Source organism: Cydia amplana, chromosome 1, assembly GCF_948474715.1.
Source record: "Cydia amplana chromosome 1, ilCydAmpl1.1, whole genome shotgun sequence".
In the NCBI taxonomy this organism is placed as follows: domain Eukaryota; kingdom Metazoa; phylum Arthropoda; class Insecta; order Lepidoptera; family Tortricidae; genus Cydia; species Cydia amplana.
Window position 1 is genome coordinate 8,624,008 of NC_086069.1, and position 15,609 is coordinate 8,639,616.

General features: G+C 35.2%; 1 protein-coding gene across 1 annotated transcript in view; it reads right to left on the bottom strand.

Moving 5' to 3' along the window:
* LOC134647389 (uncharacterized) overlaps nucleotides 1–15,609 on the bottom strand; it is a 251,895-nt gene that overhangs the window by 44,909 nt on the left and 191,377 nt on the right. The window lies entirely within an intron of this gene.

The window sequence follows — 15,609 nt, forward strand, 5'->3', positions numbered from 1 at the left end:
TCGAAATCGTTAGAGCCGTTTCCGAGATCCCCGAATTTGCTCGTTTACAGGTATAAAATAAATAGGTTTGAGTATTTGCAAGAACTATATTGCGCTGTTATAACAGGAAGTAAAAGGCCTAAGTAGGTTTTAGAAAACAGCGTCGGAGCCCTGTTAGGGACCGTCGATTTCCGTCGTACAATGGAAATTTGATTTGAGATGTACTACTTTTTGAATTCCACCAGTGTAATATTCTGAGAATAAAAACATCCTCACTATCCAACTTTGCATTTATGTTTTTTATCATTATATGAAGGTTGAGAAATACGCCATAAGTAGATTTTATGTATAAAAGAAGTAGGTACCTATATCTTTCAAGAATATGTTTTTACTATATGATGAAACTGAATTGTCGAACCATAATGTTCTTAAAAAATATGCGGATTTATTAGTAAATTTTACATACCACTATCAGTTTTTTTTATGTAATGTTCTGCATCTTTTTTTAGTGCAAAACAAATGTGCAATTACGATTTTACCTTCGCTCAATCGAAGATAATTTAACAGTAGTGTATGTACCTATTTATTAATATTTAAAAATAGTAAGAAATCGTCGTAAAAATATCATAAGTATTCATAGTTTAAGCAGTGGAAAATGGTTCCGTCCAAATATCTGTGCATTCCAAAGGAAAATTTAGTTATTGTATTGTGTAAATATGTTACGTTATTTAAACAACAATTTTGTACATACCTATTCAGTTGTAGGTTAATAATAAGTTATGTAAAGGAATGTAAATTAATATTAATGAAATCAAAATAAAAAGTGAAATTACCAATGCCGTTTCATTTAACATTAGTGTACTGTACATAACTTTTGATTCCATTGAAGTTTTTATGACAGTGAGATAACAAAGAATCAACGATGATCTCATTTTATGATAATGTGTGAGAATTCAATTTTATATACCAATGAACTACCACTTATTACCTACAATCAAGTCTCGTATAATCCTGTTAACCGATTTAATCTCACTACAGTATGCATTTATTTCAACAGTTTCAGGAATCATTTGAATGCCTAATACAGCCCATTAACATTAAGAAACAAGTCTTCGAACTTCTTAATAGATGTAACACGGCACCAGTGTCCGATTACCAGTATACAAAGATACCTGGAATATCGTTTGGATAACTCCATTCAGGTGTTGGTTTCGAGAGGGGGGAAGGTCAAATTAAATAAGCGGTGCTACGTCTGTCAATCACATACTTCGATGGAGGAAGTCACAAACTGAAGCTATTTCAAACGATAATTTACATGCATCTGGAAAAATGTGCATGAATAAAGAACTTGACACGCTCACTCCATAGATTTTTGCTTTTAATTAAATTACCTATTGAGGTCAAGACGCCTAATTAATCATTAATGATAGGACTTGTTCAAAATCTGATCTAAAGAAAATGGTTTACCCAGAATACGTCCGTACGTGAAGTCGAACATTGAAGTTTAGCTTAATAAAAAAGATTTTTACCTTTTACTCTGCTTTGTGCGTCTTGTTCCTGATTTTTAGTTTTAGTTTGATATTGATTGTTTCTGTTTTTTCTGTTAATATGTATTGTGGCAAACTAATAAATGGTTTAATAAGCTAAGTAATGGCCTAATAAATCTATCTATCTATGGTTCCGTATTCCAAATTGGTCTACAAAACCGGTTGGTAGGTATTGGCAACCTGTTGACAACCAGCTCGTAGTTCCGTAAAGGCATTGAGTATGTAATTAAAGCCGAAATTATAATATAAGTAATAAGTCTAACTAGAATAATATTTACCGAATATCAAAAAAAAATCGTAGTAGTCGAAAAGCTTTCGTAGTAGTAGCCCGTACCACGAGTCACTGACAGTGTCAAAACTGACATATACGCTATCGAGAACGTAATTTACTTTCTATATATCTCGTTCTCACTAATATTAGAGTACGAGCGGGATGCATAGAAAGTATATTACGTTCACGATGGCGTTTATGTCAGTGCCAAACTGATGGTAGCCACACGTGTCCCTTTATGAAGCAGACGTTCATATCCGCCCGCCTACTATAACTTGCGCCTTGAAAGCTCCAGCTCTAGCGAAACTTTGATCCATTGTTATTGCAAGCTTGTCTGACTGACTGCAACCATGATGAATTATGGACGAGGACACTTTACCCCCGGTTACGTGAGCTTCTACTCCTCTCTGAGTTACAATGAGGTACAAAAATAGTATCCAGTAATCGCAATTTGTAACAATTGTAGATTTACGTAAGACTAGACTAGGATTTACTCAATTTGATAAAAAAAAAATCATAAATACCTATTCAAAGGTTTTCACTTTTTTATTAAAATTCATTCTCATTCATTTCATTTCAGTTTTTCATACTAGGTATAAACGTTATCAGTTCGTGTGCTGGGGTATAGAAATAATAGAAGTAAATGGATGTCAAATCACAGTAACATGTTCATTTATAGAATCTATAATGATTATAGGAGTTAATTTTGAATGGTTTGATGTAAAACTAAACCAGATAAATGGTTTAATGGGTCCGTTAGACAGGTTTTAAGCCCTTCTTGACTTTATATATTATCCGGTTTCATCTTATAAGAGCCCATCAAGGTCTACCTTTGGGAACCTACGATATCATTAATTATATAGGTACTTCATTAATAACTACAATCAGTTACTGTAAGCAAAAAACAACTCTTTTTCCGCATGTACATGTGAAATAGAAATGTTAAAAAGTAAATTAACATCTTAACCCATTTTTTTGAGAAAAAAATTAAGTTAACATTGTTTAGGTATAGGCTCCCACTCAAATACACAGATATGATTATTTATTGCTTTAGCATAAAAAAACTGTTATACTTTTAAGAGCCCGTTATTGATTTTAGAGCCAAAATGTACCTAAAATCGAAGTCTTTGAAATTGTACTCCTTTTGTTACGTAATATCTAAATAACAAGTATTGGTTTCTATTAGCACGTCTTCTCATCTTGCTTTTTAATAATGAGGTCCCGAGCGTGCGTCACTGGCAATATATGACGATAAGGGGCAGTTTTTAAAAATTCATCAAAAATTATAGTGGTAAATTATAAAAAAAAATATGTATAAGAACAGTTTCAGGAAATGTTGTAGATTATTTAAGTATCAAAATTACGTTGAAATTAAGTTGATTTTCACGAAAACTTTTCACTTGTTTAGAAGTCATTTCTGGTAAAAATTGATTTCGTCTAACTTTCAATTACTTTTTAAAAATGTAGTCTATGGAGTACAGGAAAATGTGTAAAAATTACTATTTTTAGTAGTCCAAACTTTACGAAATTCACAAATAAGATCGACAAAATCAGTGCTTTACGCGCGTTTACCTAAACGTCCCTCAGAAAATAAATCATTACTAATTTAGTGAGTCAGTTTTCAAAATAATGATTTGTACAAATGCAAGATAAGAAGATGTGCATTAGAGAACTACTCTATTAAGAGTACTTGTTATTTCTATTAAGTAACAAAAGGTGGACAATTTCATCGACTAATTCTATCAATTTTACAAATTTGCGACTAAAATACCGGCCTCTTAAGTTTTATAGTAGGTACCTATATACACTGTACTTGTAATCAAATCTTTGATTATGATTTGGACTAATAATTTGTAATTATTAATTAGAATTGAAAAACAATAAATAGTCATTTAATTGTCTTATACCGCATACACCGATCCCAGCCAGAGTTTAGAAGTATCGCGGCGGTTCGCATTAGCGGAGTTCGTTAACAGAAAACAAATTAATACACACATTATGCCCTCGTAGAGTTTTCTGATCACACGTGCGTGGGAAATGTGCGTTCGAAGTGGGACATCTCTGGAATAGGACGCGGAATGTAAACAAACTGTTTATAAATAACTTTACATCGTACTTATCTTAGAGATCTATTTATCTGTAATAGGTAATATCTTTTGTAGGTTTTTTTTTGTATAATTACTATCTCAGAACTCTGTCATGGGAATAGGAAAACAAATACATTATGTCAAACATAAAACTGTGATACATGAACACACAAGTTATCTCTCCTGTGGACAATAATTAACAGCTTGTGGGCATGTGGATAATGCTTTTATCATACCCAATTTAAACGTAATACTTTTTCATGTGGATAAGGGTTAAATAAGAAAATTAACCTACTTTATAGCCCTTAACGTAATGGACCCTATAATGGACGTGGAACCGGTAATGGGACATAAAACCACAAATCCTCTAAAATAAGTATGTAAAAGTAGTTTATAAACACTGGCAATATTTAACCATAAATAAGAGTCATATTAGAGCTGTTTAAGTTTGACTTTTTATTAATTTCGGTTACTTTTTAAGAAATTGGCGCCAACCCAAAAGTTGCCGTGTCACTGAAAAAATAACCAGTAAGAATTCTTAACAACTTCGCTAAGAGAGGTGAGTTCATATATTAAATTGTAATTAAATATTTCTTGGTGTAAACTAGAATGTGTTTTGTTAATTGCATTTACCATGAGATAAGGTATACAACACACTATGTTGTGACTCTAGATATGTATAAAAAATAGTGGTATTTTGCCCAATCCCATTATAGGAGCTGTAAAACTGCATACCTCCTATGATGGGACAATTTACATAATGATGCTTGCCATGGCGTAATTTCATGTTTAAACAATACAGAAGTATAATGTAGTTACGAACTATGTCAGGAGGTCTCCTCAGACCAGATCTTATGATGGAGACAGGAGGTGGCCATAGGAACTCTGTGATAAACGCAACCTAATTGTGTTTGTGTTTGTTAGAATTGTCTCGATGAGTATTAGTTGGCTGTCGAAAGAAAAATACATTCTTACATAAAAGCTTAAAATACCAAAAATGACTAATAACTAGTTTTTTGCCAAAAACTTATTCCCTTTTCCAATATCTTATACTGATCGGGTATGTCCATTATGGGGGGCCCATTACTGGAGCTTTGCTGTCCATGACTGGAGAAAAAAACCATACTTTTAATTTATTAATTATGTGGAAACTAATTGCAGTATCTTTGATACAACACGCCTTAAACATGAAAGAAGGATAGGATATTCATCTTTTAACAAGCTAAGCGGTAGTACTTTTACATGTATCAGGGAAATATCACAAATACTCCAGATTTCCTCTTAAATGTCCCATGACTGGTGCCGTTACTATAACATTTGGATATATCTACAGGAAAGACGTGAACACAGTTTTGTGTTTGACCCTTTTGTCAAATCCAGTTCAGATGATGGGATCCATAAGGAATTGAGGGAACTCTTAGAATTTTGATGGATTCTGACTCAGACCTTGAAACTTGAAACGTACCCGAAGCGAGAAACTTTTTAGTTGGTAACATGACTGTTTGGTGTGACCAGGTGTGACCAAATAATAGTCAAGTCCTGCTAACTGTTGCGTTGCTTATCATAACAAAAGCGTATAACTGAAAATGGAAAAATAAACGTAACTTTAAAAGAAGAAAAGCCGACTTCATAAGTGATAATATAAAATGTTCATCGACTCTCATATGTAGGTATATTATGCGCTAGCAACTGCTATGATTGAAGTCAGTGCCAAGTCAATAAATGGAATAATATTTTATTTTATCCCGTTGGAAGTCGGTTTTTCTTTTCTTTTTAAGTTAATATTTTTAATAATATGTACTTTAACATACCAATCCATACTTCCATAGGTACTAATATTATAAATGCGAAAGTGTGTCTGTCTGTCTGTCTGTTACCTCTTCACGCTTCAACCGCTGAACCGATTTAGTTGAAATTTGGTATAGAGATAGTTTTAGTCCCGAGGAAGGACATAGGGTAGTTTTTATACCAGAAGTCATCCTTTAAGGGGGTGAAAAGGGGGGTGAAAGTTTGTACGGGGAATCGATAAAAAGCAGATTGGATCAATATTAAGCTACTTACCCAAATTACTATCACCACGCGGACGAAGTCGCGGGTAAAAGCTAGTGATTAAATAATTATAAATGGCCCAAGCCATTGTTTTCTTTATAATATTACCTCCTAATAATTTATATCGTAATACTATTTACAAAGTAAACTTACTTTCAAGTTGCACTACCACTTAAAGAAATGAGATAAGAACGCGCATTGTTCGCGATTATTTCACGACTGGCTCTAAAACAGCAATAAAACCCGTGTAATGATCTCCAGAGGCACTATCTGAACTAAAACACTCAAGTGTCGTATAAAAATGTAGGTATTAAAATGCAGTTTACGATTGCACCGACAGCGTGTACGATAAATATTCATGCAAAATATGCACACATCCTGGATTCGATGTAAAAAGGAAAACAGCTATGGGATTCTCTCATGTCACCGATGAATGGATTGCCAAGGAGTTAAAATAAAATTGATATCACATTGAACAAACAATCTTTTAACAGTCGGACATGTTTTTGGTTATAATATTTGGATTATTGAACACCAAACATATGCTACGACACAACTCGCCACCAAATCCGCTGATTACTGCCTTTTATGTTTTCCATCGTGATAATTTGTATAATATATCCTTAGTATAATATATAGGTATGGGATATTAAATATAACATATATAGTAAATAAACCAAAATTTGGTTTATATTATTACCTAGTAAATTAAGTAATTACGTATGGTTAAAATTAGACTGAGAATCAATGTCTTTCAAAGAAATCATAAATGCATGACAGGGGAAAAAATAAATAAGCTCCTTTTTAACCGACTTCCAAATCTAAAAGGAGGAGGTTATCAATTCGGTTGTATGTTTATTTTTTATTTTTTTTTTATGTTTGTTACTCCATATCTCCGTCATTAGTGGATCGATTTTGAAAATTTTTTTTTGATTGTATGTACATGCATACAGATTGGTCCCGTTTTTGTCAAAACCCAGTTCTGATGATGGGATCCATGAGGAATCGAGGGAACTCCTCAAATCTTAAAGGCATACATATAGTGATTTTTGTGTTTTTATCAACAAATCAAGCATATACATTCAAAAAAGTGACATTTGATGAAGTGGAACTGCTGATGAATATCAGAACGGAACTCTTCAACGACGCATAGTACACGTTTGACGATTTATCCTCTTCGTTATGTTTGTTAAGCAAGTTTTTAAGCCACATTTTTGTCAAGCTCGAGTTCTGATGATGGGATCCATGAGAAATCGAGGGAACTCCTCAAACCTTAAAGGCATGCGTATAGAGATTTTTGAATTTTCATCAAAAAATTAAGCATTTTCATTAAAAACTGTCGCATTTGATGCAGTGGAACTGCTGATGATGATCAGAACAGAACTCTTCAACGACGCATAGTTCACGTTTGGCGATTTGTCCTCTTTGTTATGTTTGTTAAGCAAGTTAAGTTTTTAAGCCACATTTTTGTCAAGCTCGAGTTCTGATGATGGGATCCACGAGGAATCGAGGGAACTCCTCCAATCTTAAAGGCATGTGTATAAAGATTTTTGTATTTTTATCAGAAAATCGAGCATTTTCATTAAAAACTGTCGCATTTGATGAAGTGGAACTGCTGATGATAATCAGAACAGAACTCTTCAACAACGCATAGTACACGTTTTGTGATTTTGAATTTCGATTTTGACTTGGACTGGGCCCCGGACTCCGGACTCGGACCCGTACTCGGACTCGGACCCGGACTCGGATCCGGACCCGGACCCGGAGCTTGACCCGGAAAACCACTATGATACCTAAACTAAATAAACCACTATGATTACCATGAAATGTATACATATTACCAAATAAAGTATAAGCGAAGTTAAGTGGGTTAGGCTAATAGTAGTTAGAGAAGTCGGTTTTTTTCTATTAAAGATTATGTTGTTGTATAAACGAATATTATTTAGACCTATAAGTGAGTGTGGGGATCTTATCTAGTAGGTAAGTATTTTATGTCCACGTGAACCGCGTACCTATCCGATCGGATTTCGCAATACCTAAGCATTTTAATTTCAACTAGCGTGTGTAATACCAAGTGAGGCGGTCAATCACATTTATTGAGCTGCCTATTGTTGTGAGAGGATGGACGAGAGCGAAGAATAGCAGGAAATGTGTGATACACATGCATACAGAAGGATACACAACGAGGAAATTCGCACTTAATTGAATTGCGGATTTTTGGTTGAAATTTGAATTCTATTATTAAAATATATTTTATAGAAAATATAGAGTATTTTGTAAATGGACTTTCCATCGCTTTGCGGGTGAAACTTAAATTAAATATTGAATAATTTTACGGTTTAGACTCACTTGTTTAATTATTCAATGTTAGTATGTCTCACAACAGTTTAAATTCGATTAAATTCAATAATCATTTATTTCAAATAACAAAGATTCATAATACATAATACATGGTTAGTAACATAATATTCACATTATCTTATCCTCTACGTTAGTATTCTTATATCTATTCTAAGGTTTTTGTACATAAATAAATAAATAGACCATTGCAACAGTGCGCACATCACCCAACTACTTGAGCATTGTTTGTGATGTGCACACTGCAGCAATGTCGTATATAAGGACAATCAATCCTATCTGCTATCATGGCCAGGATGCTGTTGAAATAGAAATAGAAATTGTTTATTTCTCTTTCATATTTTCGACGTGTACAATACCTACATACCTAATTAAAAATTCGCTCCTCTTCCTGGTGTCCTGTTCGGAGGATCGTGATGGCCTCCACTCTTTGTGGTCTTCGGCAGTGTGTTATACATCGTGGACATCAAAGGTGATGTGATCTGATCTGACTAGCGCATTGGGCTTCTTCCCTTTGGTCACCTTCCCTGTACTTTCCCTGTTACCAGAAGCATTTCCAGGGTGGGTTTTTCTTCCTGGCTATGTGTCCGTAGAATTCGAAGATTCTATGGAGGCAGATGGTCTACAGTGACTCCCACTTCTTGCAGGGTTGACAGATTTGTACGGTGGGCGGTCCAAGGTACTCGCAACAAATTACAAGTCTGCTTTTTGTGTCCCATCATGAACAGTATGGCGCCATTTCTTTTAGAACAGACCGCAATAAACGTATAACTTAAGCAGCTCTATGACTCTTGTTTATTATAATGTTGCCTGTGTTTGATGTTAAATACTTATTTTACAGGATTTGTGGGTTACATTTTAATATTGGTGCCACGTCCATTTATAGGGGTGTTTCCTATAGGCTAAATGTGTATTATAATAGACTTTAAGTTAGATAAAATAAACAATAGCGATAAATACGACCAAATAATTTCTTAACTGACCGAGCGTTAGCGAAGGTCTCCGTTTCAACTCGGGCAAAAATGCGATCGTATTTCCGGATGTTCTCCTTTTCTCGCCCGATTCTAGAGACATTTTGTAAACAGGCAGTTAGATAGTATTTTTCTTACTTTTCTTTTTTGTATAATGTTCAAAATTTCGGAAATTGGCATTAAAGGATTTTGGCGCCAGTTCTATGACGCTATGGCGACTATGGCGCTTAAGACTATTACGAGTTCGCTGTGATTATGACTCAACGAAATAAGTTTTTTTTAAATACCTACATTTGTGTATTTTGTGTATAAGTGTATTTCATTTTTTTATTCATAGAGCCACTAGATATATAAAAGTACAATAAAAAATCAATTTCTTTGGTTCTATGAATCTAAATATTTAAATACCTACTTATATAAACATAAGATATCACTTAACGCTTAGCACCACATATTAATTATGCATAAAATGGAACATTATAAAATCCTAGATAGCGTACACAATAATTATTTATTGTGTAGGTAGAGGTACGCTACCTATGCTATAAAACTAAACAATATTGCGTAATGCATGGACACATTATCATACAAAAGTTATAATTTAATCAATAATAGCTATAATTACGCTGCAAAAAACTCAAGTCACCTCTGTGGAGGCAACACTTTGAATACAAAGACGATTACAGTAAAGAAGCGGCAAATCCTTTATTCGTGTTAAACGGAACAGTCGATATTGAAAACAATCGTCGGAGTAGCACGACTCGATGGCTTCATTAGTAGGGAGGAGAGAGTGTCGATTTAATTATCGACAGTGCAAGACCACGCTCAAACAGCTTTTGAAGTGAAAATTTCGTTAGCGGCGCTGTGCAATTTTTGAGGTGGGGAAAAAAATGTTAAACTCGAGACAGCGTAAGACGATCACGTGACCGTAAGACGGACACGTCTTACAAAAAACTGTTACATGTAATGTCATTGAGTTTTTCTTTATTGATTTAAATGCCATCTAGTGAGTTTCGCTGTAACTGGAGTACTAACAGTGATGTGCTTAGGGGTTTCAAGTAATTAACGCTAACGCTAGATGGCGTTAACCTCAATTATACATAGTGCATTTTGTATTAGTCATTGAGTTTTCACTTCTGCCGGCACTCCCTGAGTGCAACCCGTTGTTTTTTTGTTCTAAATTGATGTTCAGTTTTTGGGGGCTTAAGTTCAAAATCTCCAAATAGAGCATCGACAATAACATTAAAGGTTGGTAAGATATCGAGTTGTTACTTATACCTACTTATTATAGCATGTACTTATTGTTGCCTTATTGAAATAGGTATGTTTTTCATTAAATTAATTACTATTCACGCTTTTTTAAAAGTCAATTGTGAAAAACTTGTTTAACTGATATCCTAGGCCTCTATTAAAATTTATTTATTTATTCTTAAGATAAAAATTGTAACTAAAACATATTGATCCAAGTTGGTCGCAAATAAATGAATTTATTTATTTATTTATTCCGAAACATAAACTATCATCCGTAGCGTAGGATTTGTTAATTAAAAAATAGATAAAGGCCCGGTAGCTATATGCATCCTGAATAGCGCTAGGTTAGATTTAATGGACCGGTCCGTATTAGGTTTTATTTAATCTTACTTTGTTTGTTCACCACAACAATATGTGTTGCGATCATAATTGAGTGCTCTACCTCTCTTACAAAAATGTATAAAATAATAAATAAAAAAATCTTTATACAGAACACGCCATACACAGAGTTAATTTTTTTTCGAATCTTCTCATTGTTCATCGATAAAATATGTCCGATGTATCACTCTAATCACTTGAAGCAGACGCACGATTTTCATGTTCCTTGCCACGTGTCCGAGCCGATACACGACGCTAGCTTGCTCCCTGAATTTAAGATTAGTAAATACATAATTTTATTCCAAATTGCCTTTTCTAATTCTAATCGTTCCAGGCACACGTTCGGACAACACCACAGAATATGAATTAACTTTTTTCCTTCAAAATTAGACGAAAACGTGTACCTATCGGTAACGGTTGATGTGTACCGATTCGATACTATCGATGTTTAGCTTCCTCGGGACCGTTAGACAAATCGAACGGGTGTTTTGATTTCCTAAGCGATTTTGTGTCGGTATCCTGTGTTAAGTTCCGGTCGAGGGATGTACTTAGGAACGAGTATCTTATGCCTTTATACGAGCAATTCTAGTAAATATATTAATTTATATATACATTTGTTCAGCGACTTTTAAAAATAATGAAGACATAACAAAATTCGCAATACATTGCGTCTTAGAAAAAACTTTAAAGGGTATTAAAAATCAAAACACAAGTTATTTTAAAAAGTCGCTGAACAAATGTTGGTCAGTGTGAGGAGTATAGTCTACAGTTTAATTTTTTGCTCGTATTACAGGCCACACCCGGTATATCTCGGGGATCTCGGAAACGGCTTTAACAATTTCGATTACATTTGCTTTATGAGGATTTTCGGGAGCGAGAAATCGGTCTATCTAGATCTTATCTCTGGGAAAACGCACAACTTGAAGTTCTTATATGTTATCCGAGCAAAGCTCGGTCTCCCAGATATTGTATAAACTTAACAAGCAGAAATCTACATTGGTTAATGTGTAAAGCTTGACAAGATTCTAATATGTGGCCCTGAAATAGTGACACTACAACCAGCTTACTTAAAGCAGTGATGTGTGTACGTGTAGTGAAATATTATATTAGTACCGGTTATGACAAGAACCAATAAAACTTCAAAACATTGTTTTGGAATGTTACGCAATACTTCGTCCTTTCCTTTTATAAATATGTATAAATGTTTTATTATAATTTCTCTTGCATTTTTGACAATCTTTTTTGGCTTCTGGTCAAAAATATTTCCTGTTTTATTCACATGAGATGATTGAAAGTTTGTACGAAACCCGCGGTTCGGTGCGCGAATTAAACGAACTCACACTTGACAGGAGGGTTTATTTAATAAATAAATTTACTTCGAATGCACACGGCGCTTTACTTGTATCTAGGTAAATAATACTCGTATACGTATGCACAAGTATGCTAGTGCTACTTGCTAGCGCTACATTCAATTAGGACTAATTAAAATAATAGATTAGGACCTATTTAAAAAGTGTCTAATATTGGTACGGACACGTCGGACAAAAATGATGATACCAATGATGAAGTTGTTTCCTAAGCAGTTTCGATGCCTGTACGGATATGATGGTCGTTCTTGTCTACGTGACAGCGTGATAAAACGGTGTCCGTCACTTTCTTTCCCACGGTGTTAAACAGTGACAGTTATTTTATCACGTGGATAAAGATGGATAAAGCTATCCATAATAGGCTGGCTGGTTGCCTAGTTGTACACATTTTTTTTCTCGAATCTGTTGTTAGTTTTTTTATTTTCAAAATCGAAACTTTTCGGAATTGCCGATTATAAAACGCTGCACACAGCTGTCAGTGTAAAGGTATATCTTTCTTAATTTATTTATTATTTTTCTTTTACTTCCTTATTTACTTTCTCAAACGTTATACTCGTACTTAGACTAAATCAGATCGTGGGAAAAACAGGTGAAGTGCGCGTGCGCCAGTAATCTTATCTTTATCTTATAAACAATAAACTGACGTTTTCACTTTACTCAGCTAATGTTGATACTCGCGAAATAATCCTTGCTAATGTAACTGTAAGCAATTTCAAGGAGGTCCCTTTTAAATAGGCCGCACCAATCATGAGACATTTAAGAGAAAATTTTGAGTATTTTTGATATTTCTCTGATACATGTCAGATTTCTAGCGCTTTGCGCGTTAAAACTTGAACATCCTATGACAAACCATTAGATAAACCACTTATTCCTATGATCGCCTATCATGTTAATCTAATCTATCTAATACCTTTAAACGAGCAATTCTTGTAAATTTATTTATACATATTTATACATATAATATATATTTATACATATATATATATTTAGGGGATCTCGGAAACGGCTCTAACGATTTCGATGAGATTTGCTATATCAGCTATATGGGGGTTTTGGGGGGCGAAAAATCGATTTAACTAGGTCTTATCTCTGGGAAAACGCGCATTTTTTAGTTTTTATGTTTACCGAGCAAAGCTCGGTCTCCCAGATATTTTTATTAATGCGTTTAATGAATGATACTGCAATTGTTTTAAATATAATTAACAAATTAAGAGTCACACAAACATAGCCGCCACCATACATTTTAAGTTACGCTCTCATTTTGAAAAGACATATATGCATTTTATGAATTTCGATACGGTATTTAAAATACCTAATACATAAGAAATTTGACATGAACGTTAATTCAAGTCATCCAGTACAAGTATGTCTGGTACTAGTTTTCGCGGCCAGAAATAATAATACATAGGTAGGTACTCGTACAAAGAAATTAGAACGAGAGAAGTTTTACATACTAAACTTCTACTAGGTACCTAGCTCTATTTTCTTTGTAAATACAACAACTGCCCATTAAAGGAGTTTAATGAGTAGCCCCGAATTTTCTACATAAACCCATTAAGTTTAAGTTTAAAACGGACGGACAACTACGGACGTACGGACCGCACATTCAGCATGGCCCGACATGCCGACAGGCCGGTTTTTAAGTACAGGACTTAGTTGGTTTTGGTTAATTTAATACTAGCGCTATCTAGCTACTTAAGCTGACAACGGCTTAAACTTTAACAGAACTCGCTTTCACGTGCCCACATTTCAGCTGAGAGGTTTAACTTAGCAGTTTCTTCGTCTGATAACAGATGGCGCATAATACTGAGTAGTGTCAGGCGTGTCTCACTCCGCGATTTCGTCGCTTTGCTACAGGTAGCTAAAAGTACATCCGTTCGGCCCCAATTTTGGGGAAAGCCATAAGCCGCGCGTGGCGCTGTCGCCACCTAGCGGCTATATCTGTGCTGATCGTAACAGTCGTGTTTTGTTAGAGAGTGAGTCTTCTGTATCTTAGTATTATTATTTATTCTGTGGTAGTGTTCCGTCCGTCTGTCCGCCCGCGCCTGTGATCCACCCCACACTAGCGTCTTTTGAGCGTCGGCGAATAGTCAGCGCTATGGATTCCAAAGTATGGAAAATGGCGTCGCTGCGCAGTTGCGCCAACGTTGCGTCGAGCTCGCTCGGGAGACGCTTAATGTGAGGTAACGCTTAAGGACCCTTAAGGTTTGCCGAAGGTATAAAATATAATTCCAAAGTAATTTATTTTTTATTGGGTATACGAACTTCAGATTTTTAAGCGGCTATTTTCTCTTCTGTACCTCGAGGATGTTAAGGTATTGGTATTGGTTGGTAGTGGATCCCTGCCACCACCACTCCCTCGTTCTGTTCTGGCCTCGTGGTCCATGTGTCGTTGTAGTTATGATCGTTGGCAGTTCGCTTTCTTTCAACTGTTTATTAGTATTAATGAAATCTTGCTTCCTTCGGCATACCATGTTGTGTTGAATGATATATGCTGTAATTTTTTTGTCATACTAGCGGATATCGTCAAAAATAAAAGAATACATATTTACTTACACTTGGTAGCTAATGGTGGTGGTCGTAGGCAAATTGTAAGAATCCGCCGTTTACAAACGGCATCGTCAATTTACAAACGGCTTCACATTTGCAATTTGTTAGCGCGCTCAATAGTGTCAACGTAAACGTAATGGTTGTCCGAAGGTAGTTTGCTGTTTTATACATTTATATTAACATTTATACCAGGGCCGGATCTAGGGTAGAGCGAGTGGAGCGGCCGCTCTAGGCGCCAAATGGTAGAGGGGCGCCAAAATGGAAAAGACTGTGAAAACAAACATCTCGAAAAAACGGACGGGTAACTACGGAACCTAATACTGAGCATGGAGCGCCAAAGCTTAATCTCGCTCTACCCTGATCGAGTACTCGGGCCGGCGTGGTTAGGTTAGGTAGCATGGTTGCCATAAATCGCACCATATCTAAGTCGTAAATGAGGCTTGTGTGGAACACAGGACTATCATAACTAGTAATGATTCGTTAGAATTTTATTAACTGCATCTAGCTTTGTGACCATTGTTTGTTACACTCATGGACAAGTAAATAAATAAATATTATAGGATGTTATTACCTACACAAACTGAATAAGTCCCACAGTAAGCTGAAGGCTTGGGTACTTAGACAACGATTTAATCTGTCTGTCTGTTTCTCACGCTTCTGTCTGTCTCTTCATGCTTGAACCACTGAACGGATTGAGTTTAATTTTGTCATAGAGATAGTTTAAGTCCCGCTACGCGAGGAGAAAATCTCACTTCCTGGCTAAGGCAAGACGTAAAACTTTAGACAAACCACGGGCGGTAA